The sequence below is a fragment of the Sander vitreus genome, chromosome 17 (assembly GCF_031162955.1).
Source record: "Sander vitreus isolate 19-12246 chromosome 17, sanVit1, whole genome shotgun sequence".
Classification (NCBI taxonomy): domain Eukaryota; kingdom Metazoa; phylum Chordata; class Actinopteri; order Perciformes; family Percidae; genus Sander; species Sander vitreus.
Window position 1 is genome coordinate 3,670,700 of NC_135871.1, and position 9,506 is coordinate 3,680,205.

Genomic DNA, 9,506 nt, shown 5'->3' on the forward strand with positions numbered 1-9,506 from the left:
CTGGAAACGGCTGGAAACTGTCCGACTTGACCGCGGCTTTTTGTCTCCGCTCCCTGCTGCTTCCGCCGCCTGCTCTCATCCACCTTACAGGCCAGGTGGCGTTCATCTCTAACGAGCCTAATGAACACAATAAAACAGGAAAAACTACAACTGAAAACCACAACCGTGACAATGCTAGTATCAGTGATAGTGTGACGTTGTTATTGTTGTCGTGTTGTTGGCAATGGTGGATTAAAGTGTCCTCCCATTCTTTATCCCAGCAGAGGAGTCTTTCAGCGTCACTCAGGCTCCCTTAGGTGTTCGGGTTGGGGGGCGCAATGTCACTAAGCGAAAGAGAATTGCATTGTGGTACTCTGAGAGTGACGCTTCGCCTTCACAGACAAATCGATTAGAGACAGTTCAGCACCGTGGATGCTCGAGGCGTTTCACATAGAGAAAGAAAGAGAAGGGGAGGGATGGAGGGAGGGAGGGAGGGATGGAGGGAGGGAGGGAGGGATAGGGTGCGGAAGCTGGCCCTCCCCCAGCTCATTTTAAGGGAAGAGGGCCCTGCCAAAAGCATGCAGACTTGCAGACTGAATACACAGACACTTGGACGGTGATGCATTGTCTATTGTTGTGGCTCCAAAGTAATACTACTTTTGATGCAACATGACATGGTGACTTCAGTGGTATGCACAAAAAGTAATAGATTACTCATTTATGAGAAACAGGACTATTATTACAATATTTGATTGTTCAGCTCTTTAACAATCTAATATTCAAAGGCAAATATGAAAACATAACTGCTCTGACTGACTGTAAATTAGATGTGTTGATCTCATGCTTAATTAATATAGGTTTAAATACAGACCCAGATTCATGCTCATATTATTCCACATTGTTATGACATTTAATGCATCCTATAGGGTTGACACTATAGGTCCATTTAGTTGCTGTTCTGGAGCCTTCCATCATATTTTTAAACTTAGTTGCTTGAGCACCTGTGCTTTGGTTACAAATTACATAGTAAGAAAAAAGTGAGAGATCTTGCAATACAATTTTAGGGAGTTGCATCCCTTCTACTTATAATACTATACGTCTTGGATCTGCAATGCATTTTGGTCTGTTGAGGATATTGTTGCCAGGTGCTGTAATCGATCATGATCTGTCACTGCACCAGCAGATTGTAGAATTTCTACATGTATCATCGTATTTAGTTTCACCTTTAAAAAATGTTCTTTCGTTGGCTCCCCGCTTCTTCTGTTGTAACTTTGTGCACTACAATGATCCACTTTTAAGATTAGCTGCCTGCAGAGTTTCTCACTGTGATTGGTTGGTAGTAGCTCCTACAAAATAAGCAGTGACATCTGAGTAATCAAGCCATTGTTATAAAAAAAATATGTTGTTGTTGTTGAGTTTTTCAAATGTCATTTTTACCACAATTCTTTTTTTTTTTTTACTTTAATAACACCGGAGTGATGGAAAAAAAAAAATCTCACAGCATTAGCACAAAGAACCGAAATGCTGCTAAGAGTAAGTGACAGCGTGGATGTGTTTTGGGTGAACTTTTTATATTCGAAAATGTTGTGAAATAATTCATTGTAAATACATTCAGACACATTCTCTGACTTCTCCATCTTGCCCTCTCTCTCTCTCTCTCTCTCTCTCTCTCTCTCTCTCTCTCCCTCTCTCTCTCACACACTCACACACACACACACACACACACACACCTCCTCTTTGCCCCGTCTGGGCTGAAAGGTCAGTGTGTCTGGGAAAGCCGTAGTGGGATCCTCTTAACTCATTAAAGGTCACTTGTATTCAGACAAGACACACACAAACAGACACATGTAGACCGTACCTACACTTCCATACACACATCCAAACATGGACGCACAGCAGATTCAGGGCCTGCTTGGGAAATGAAAAATGGCCTTGCAGTCCCATGTGTAAATTAAAGGACGACACACTGTCAACATGCTCTATAATCAGCCTGAATTCAGACAATCACGGGTACGGGTACACAAGTACATGATGTTGGTATTGTTGACATACACTGATAGGTTCAAGTGCTGATGAATGTGAACGTGCTTGTTGCTAAGTTTAGCGTGTTCGTGAACAAAGTCAACTCATTTCAAATCAGCGTCATTGACATGACAGGTGAGAAACTTCGGTTGCCAAGGTATTATAGAGTACTGAACAATCTAACAGTAATGAAAGGGCGCAGATGGCTTAGTAATTAGGCTGAAAAGTCATACATCAGAGTTAGCGGTAGTAATGCAATAAACAACTCTTCCTCTCAATCAATTACAGATTCTTCGCTTTTTATATAAACGTAGACAGAGGGGGAGGGAGCACCAATGTGGCTTCAACCAACAATCATTACAGAATTATGAACTTGAAATCATAGAATCTATATCCGTTTTCACATATGAACTCCGGACAAAGTCCAGTCAATTTGGTCCTGGCATTGTCCGAAGTCTCCCTTTCCCACATGTGGCACACAACGGGATTGTCCGTCTCAGACACGTTCTTACTAAAGCTTGATTTATGGTTGTGGGGAGGCTCCACGCAGAGCTTTTGCCGTAGCCTACACAAGTGGCCTGAAGTTATACTTTTGCGTTGTTGTGTGCGTCGATCTCTAGCAGGGTCGGCATGTGTGTGTGTGTGTGTGTGCGTGGGGAGTGTGTTGTAGAGCTGTAATCGGGCCTTAAAAGTTAGGCCCGACAAGGCCCAAGCCCAACAGAATTCGGCCTGAGCCCGACAAGTACATTTTGATTGACGTCTTTTTAAAAGTCTTTTTAAAAACCCGTTTACAGCCAAACATTATTCAAATGTGAGCATGCACACAGCTATTTTGCCTTTTGTCAAGAATGAGTCATTTATAAAAAATGTTTACATCATTTATTCATGACTAATGTAGGCTATAGGCCCCTTGGAAGTTGGAACAAAGAAATAAAATAAGTGCTCCAGAGGCCAGCCTCCATTTCACCTCCTCAGCATGCATTTTTCGCACTAATCGAAACGCATCACCTGACCGCTCATTTACCGCACAACCCGGACCCATCAGGTCCCGTCGGGTTCAGGCAAAGATCTTCAGCTCTAGTGTGTTGTAGAGAGAGTGAGAGAGTGACGGCGATTAGCTTCAGAGTGAGTAGCGACTCTAGAGTCATAGTGAGAGAAACAAAGTGTCTCCCCTGTTCTTTCTGACCAAGGTGGGAAATCGGCCGCTACGTGTAGTTACATTTTTCGAGAGGTGCACGTCAGGCTACGGTGTAGGGTCCGGCGTAGGGTCCGGCGTAGGGTCCGGCGTAGGGTCCGGCGTAGGGTCTCTCATACTCTGTTTGGTTTAGGCAAGGGGTGGTTCATAATTTGGAGTCTCTTCAGTTCCTTGGATTTGTTTAACAATTTTTGCGTCTCTCTACTTAGACATTTCCGTTGCCTTCGAAGTATAAATCCCCCTACTTCTTCACCATCGAATGTTGGTTTTCTACCGGTTTTGCAGGATAGAAACCTCATCAACACGCCCACTTGCTCGTTGTGAATTCTCACACTTTGTGCTCAATCTGAGATTATTCGGAGTTTGTACTAAGATGTCAGATTGTCAGGTTGTTGATTTTAAAATGTTTTTTTTTCTTCTGTTACATGTTTGTTTTGTGAAGCAACAGATTGTAGCATTATGCCTAACCCTACAGTCACATTAGCTACAAAAGACAGCGACACACACTCGCTTGATGGGCGTTCCTCGGCGCTTCTGTATCGATAGTAGCATGCTATTGCCTAGTATCTGCAAGAGGTCTTACAAGTCACTTCAGAGGTATTGTCAAGTCACAAGAACTATATTTTTGGATTTAAAAGTATTTATTTCTCGATAGGGGTAACAAGATATATGAGATAAAATACCAAACCTATCAGATATATACAGAAATGCGATGTCCTGAAGCGTTGCCTTCACGCTGCCTTCACTCCGTCTTCACTCCGATTGGCAGTCGCTTTGTCGCATCACTCAGCATTTGCATAAAATAGACTTCTTGTCTTTTTTGGCCCCGTCTTGCTCGTGGCAGCGGCAAGCTCGTCGCTTGTCGCTGGCAAACAGCCACCCCCATTGAAAATGAATGGTAGCCTACCGCTTTGTCGCTGTCTCTTGTAGCTAATGTGACTGAAGGGTAAAACTGTAAAAAAGCGGTAAAAAAGTGTTTTCTATCTATCAATCGATCTACTAGGGAGCTGGCAGGGTAAAGACGATGTCCGATCAAACTGACATGGACATTTGCGTTCTCACATACAGCTGCGCCGGTAAATGTCAAGATAATTTCAGGTTTGCAGTGAATGTGTGAAAGGGGCTTAAATGCAGTCCTGCATTGTAACGCGCCGGTGTCCCTCCTGTAAAGAGTCCTTGATTTAGCTGATTGCAAACCAGAGGCCAGAGCAGTGCTACTTCATTATGATACTGACAGCCTGTGTTAACAAGGGGGCCAAATCTCAGATCAGGAACGAACTGTGGTTATCCAAAAAAAAAACTGACCCCAGTTTAGCATAACAATGGAGTTGAGGTCTGGTCTTGCTAGACGTTCTCTCTTTCTGTCTAATCCTCCTCTACTCTTCATTTGTCTGCAGCAGGCAGCAAAACAAGGAAACAATTGAAGTTATATGGTATATGTATATTTTAAGACTGGCCTGTTGGTCATATCAGCTTTTGAGAAGTGATGAGAGTAAATTATCCATATGACCCCAGTAGTTTACTGGTATTTCAGTTATCTATGCTAACACATTAGCATATTGTGTGATATGGAAATTTGACCAACATTGCATGCCTTTAAAGTGACTATATGTAACTTTTTAATGTTTCTAAAGCTCTGTCATTTTTTCATACAACGGTCTTAAATAACCTGTAAACCCAGTAGTGTGAGTATAGTGTGTTGAAGCATTAAATGAAAAATGGGTAACGTTAGTTAAGCTCACTGCCAAAGCGGTTGCTGATAAATTGGACAGGTTGCAAAATGCTAGAAAGACTAAGCTACACAAAGCAAGCCTCTTAAGAAAATAAATACATGGGTTGATATTAAAGGGTGATAAAATACAGGTATAGAATGCAAAGCAATCCTTCCTCCTGTGATTTTATTAGGCTAATGACAGAAATAAATGTCATTCAACCCCTACTGTTAATACACAATACATTTCTTGGAGTGCAGATTCAGTGCCATGCATGCTTCTCCGAGGATGGTACATTGTTGTGGATGTATCTCCTCTATAAACACATATCATTCCAGGTTGTCCTGACACCTAACATCCCAAAGCAGAGAGGCAGGTCCCAACTGATAATCCATCTCCTTTTTTTCACGTTAAATCACTGTCACACACATACACGAGTACTCACACAGACCATCGCACTCCACTGTCTGGGGATTATTTGAATAATTATGAATAATACATGAGGGTCTCCCCTCCCCCTGGCTCCCACCGCTGCCTCTTATTGGCTTTGGCATGCCGCCACTCATTCACCACTGTCGGCCAGTCGGCCTGTCTGTCTAGCTAGCTGTGGGACCTCGACACAAGACGCGCCTCCAACAATCAGACCTTATTTTCCCTCGTAAAATGAAGATCAGTGCAGGCCCATGACCACAGCAATCACATTAGCAAAGCCCTTTCTTATGGAAACAGGCCAAGTTTAGGTAGAAGGGTGAAATTTAGGGGAGCGTACAATCACCCAAACAGAAATATATTGCTCCTACACTGAGTCAATATGTTTTTTTTTTTAAAACCACATGGCCTTGATTTGTAGCTGCTGTTAGACAATACTTTGTGGCAATATTGTTTTTTCTTTATAGCTAAGGCTTTTGTTCAGTACAGGATGCCAATGAAAAACAAAATTATATTAATTAAGTTAAGTAAACATAGCTCTACAACTGCTTCCCATCTGCTTGCTTACCTGTTATGTACACCAACATTTTAAATGACTTATGACTTGGCCTATAGATCATAGAAACAGTGCACTGTGATCCACATCCAAAGGTCCTTGATGACTATACCAGTGCAGTGAGTGTCTGGTATTACAACTGCTTGAAGAGGCGAATTAAAAGGGAACCTCTGGACAAAACGCCAACAGAACCTTGACTCCTTCCAGTAGCGCAAAGAGATGAGCTTCAGATGCTTCAGCCACTAATTCTATAGAAATATCTGGAGCATGCATGCAGGAAGAACCATGCAAAGCCATGCAAAGCTCCCTTTCTGTTCTACTTCCGACTATATTCATTATCAACCTGTGGGTTGGTGTTGACTACAGCCCAGTGAGCTTTTGGACTTTATAACAAGCAGGACTCATGGTATGGTTAGGATTAGTGGAAGATCATGATACTTATCATATACTTAAAGGGTAAATATTAGAAAACTGGTCAAAGTTAAGGAAAAATTGTTAAAACATCAATTGCATACCCTGCAATGATGTGCCATGGGACACAAGTCTGACGCAGTACTTTGCTTACTGCAACCTGCACACCCTTAAGCTCTTTACACACCGGGGGCGGGGTTTTTTTGTGCGATGAATTCGCAGGTCAATATATTTTTTCTAACCGTTAATTTCGTCATGAGTACGTTCAAACAGAACGCGAATATTACGTGGCGAACGTCATTTTTTTCCCAGAACAAGCTCAAACGGTCCCACTGACACGGTAGATGTGCTGGCATGAATATTCAAATTTTTTGTTGAAAACTGTCGCATGAATAGTTTTGATGCAAAATATTCGCAGCCGATTATTTTGCATTTTTGTTTTGTTTATTCGCCAAGCCACTGGTGTGTAACAGCCTTTACTTTTCATCTCTTAACATAAAAGGCACACTACTTTGTGCATCGGCACTTAACGTAAATCATGACCTTAATTCCTAGGATACTGTGCTGGGACTCAACAGACTTACTGTAAGCTTAATTCACAGTTTGGGTAGTATAAACAGAACCCCTGGCCACTAGGGTCTGCAAGATCTGTGTGACGTACATTTCATTATCTGCCCATGTCCACTCTGGGCCGTCCGTGTGCAGACCAAAATGTATTACTGCAAGGACTATACATCCTAACAGAACAGCATGCGCATCAGCTATGTGTCCACATTTGCGGCCATCGTCCAGTTGCAGATTGTTTCACAAACTAGCTCTAGAGGACATTATTATTTTTCAAGTTTTATTCATTACTTCACATCTAATGTCGCATTGCTGCGGAGGAAGGTCTGGGTAGTCCACACAGCATTCCGGGATGGGAGAAAAACGTGCTCTGGTTGATTGGCATTTCTTTAAACCAATCACAATCATCATGGGCGGAGCCACGGAGCCACGGTGCCTCTGCAAAATAGCCTTGGGAAGGAACTTGTTTTGGTGGAACATGTGTACGTTCAAAAGTTGTTTTAGTCGTGCAACAGAAAACTCAGATTGGACAGATAGTCTAGCTAGCTGTCTGGATTTACCCTGCAGAGATCTGAGGAGCAGTTAACCATAGTCCTCACAAATCCACCGGAGTTTAGAACGCCAACACAAAGACTGCCGAAGGTGAGGGACACCGGCCGAAATGAGGGACATCCGGCAGAATTTCCGGCGGCACCTGAACAATCCCAGAAATGAAACATTGTCGATATATAGACTATTTCACATCTAAATGTGAAGACGAAATACATTGTATAATGCAATAACGAATGGTCAAATAGGCTGTCATGACTAAATGGGAACAAAAGCAGGACCATTTCTCAAGACTTAGGACTTCTAGACACATACATTGTTTGGCAATATGCCATTCAAGCTACTAACATAATTTATAACTTTATTGTTGACAACATTTTCCACTTTTGAGTAAATGGTGCCATATTTGATCATCTTCTCTAATTTGTCTCAATTAAGAAAGAAAAAAAGATAGCTTCATGTTGTTTTGTAGTCTGTTGTATGTCATACCTGATGTTGCCTCGAAGGCAAGATTGGAAAAGCAGATTTTAAATCGATATTCACTCTCAAAAAGGCACAATTCTGCAAAGTTGTAGTAAACAGATACCAACAAATTAAGTAACTAATTAGTTCCCATCATGATTTATTGCATGCTTTGATCATTCAAATGCCTTTTTTTTTTTTTTACCACCTCAGGCTAGTGTTAAGCATTTATTCTTTATTATAATGGTGAAAAAGTATCAGAATTTGCCATTTCCATTCATATTTATCATGTTGATTTTTCCCACAGAAAGAGAGTTTGTGATTGTGTGTCTCTGTGATCCCCTGCCCATGTTACAAACAAGCAAGAGGGAGGAGAGGTTGGAGGGGAAATCGATAGCTCCTCTGAGCCTGTTGCCTGACATAACCTTGTCAGACCTGGGCAAGGGTACATTACGATGCTAACGGAAGGAAGGAAGGAAGGAAGGAAGGAAGGAAGGAAGGAAGGAAGGAAGGAAGGAAGGAGGGAGGGATAGTATAATTGAAATAAAAATACAATATATGCTTTTAAAGTGGGGGACAATATATCTTTCAACAACTAGATACTGATGGGAAAACGTCTCCCCTATAAAGACTAGATTATCTAGGTCTGGGTATCGCCAATCGTTTCCCGAAATCAATTTCATTCCATTTCTGATTTGTTTCAAAATCAATGGATAGGGAAATTTCAGTTACAATAGCGATTTTTCTTGGATATTTATAACTTCTGCTGTGAATTGTACAAACAAGCAGCAACCCTCAAATATTTTTCATAATGCACCAGGTTAATGTTGACAAAACGTTGTTCAAAGTAGGCTACTTTTATATACATCTACATCCATGGTGAAAAGATCGAGCGTCGATTATTTTAACCCAGCCCTAATATTATCCATAGGCCATGTTGGGTCCTGTGGCAAAAAATAAATGATGCTTCCTTGGAAAAAGTTGTCTCTCACCGTCCTGGTGATGTCATCAAGGTATGTGTGCGTGTGTGTTGACTTGAGTCTCTATCTGAAACCTGTTCAGTCAAAGGAACCAATAAGCATTGAACCCTGAGACCTATTAACCGATTATCACCTGGACGTCACTGTGCCCCCCCTCCATCATACACACACACACACACACACACACACACACACACACACACACACACACACACACACACACACTGCGGCCATCTGACACAGTGTACAGTAATATTGTCCAGTGACCTGATGTCACACACCACAGGCTCAGACAGTGCCACATGGGGGATTTGGGCCAAAATCTCCTCCGAGGTGAAAGATGAGTTAGGGTCATCACTCGGTGTGTGTGTGTGTGTGTGTGTGTGTGTGTAGGTTTGCTGAGGATAGTACAGAACAAGCATACGCTCCCTCAGACGGTTAACTGGAGGCTTTAGAAGTTAAATCAGGTCAGTCATTTGACCGGGGGACAGGCAACAATCTGGTGTCTGAACACACGCTGACACACACACACACACACACACACACACACACACACCATTTTCTTTTTCTTTCTCTTCTTTCTTTCTGTCTTCCTTTCTTTCCTTTTTCTTTCTTTACCTACAGTAGCTTTTAAGAGGACATCATTA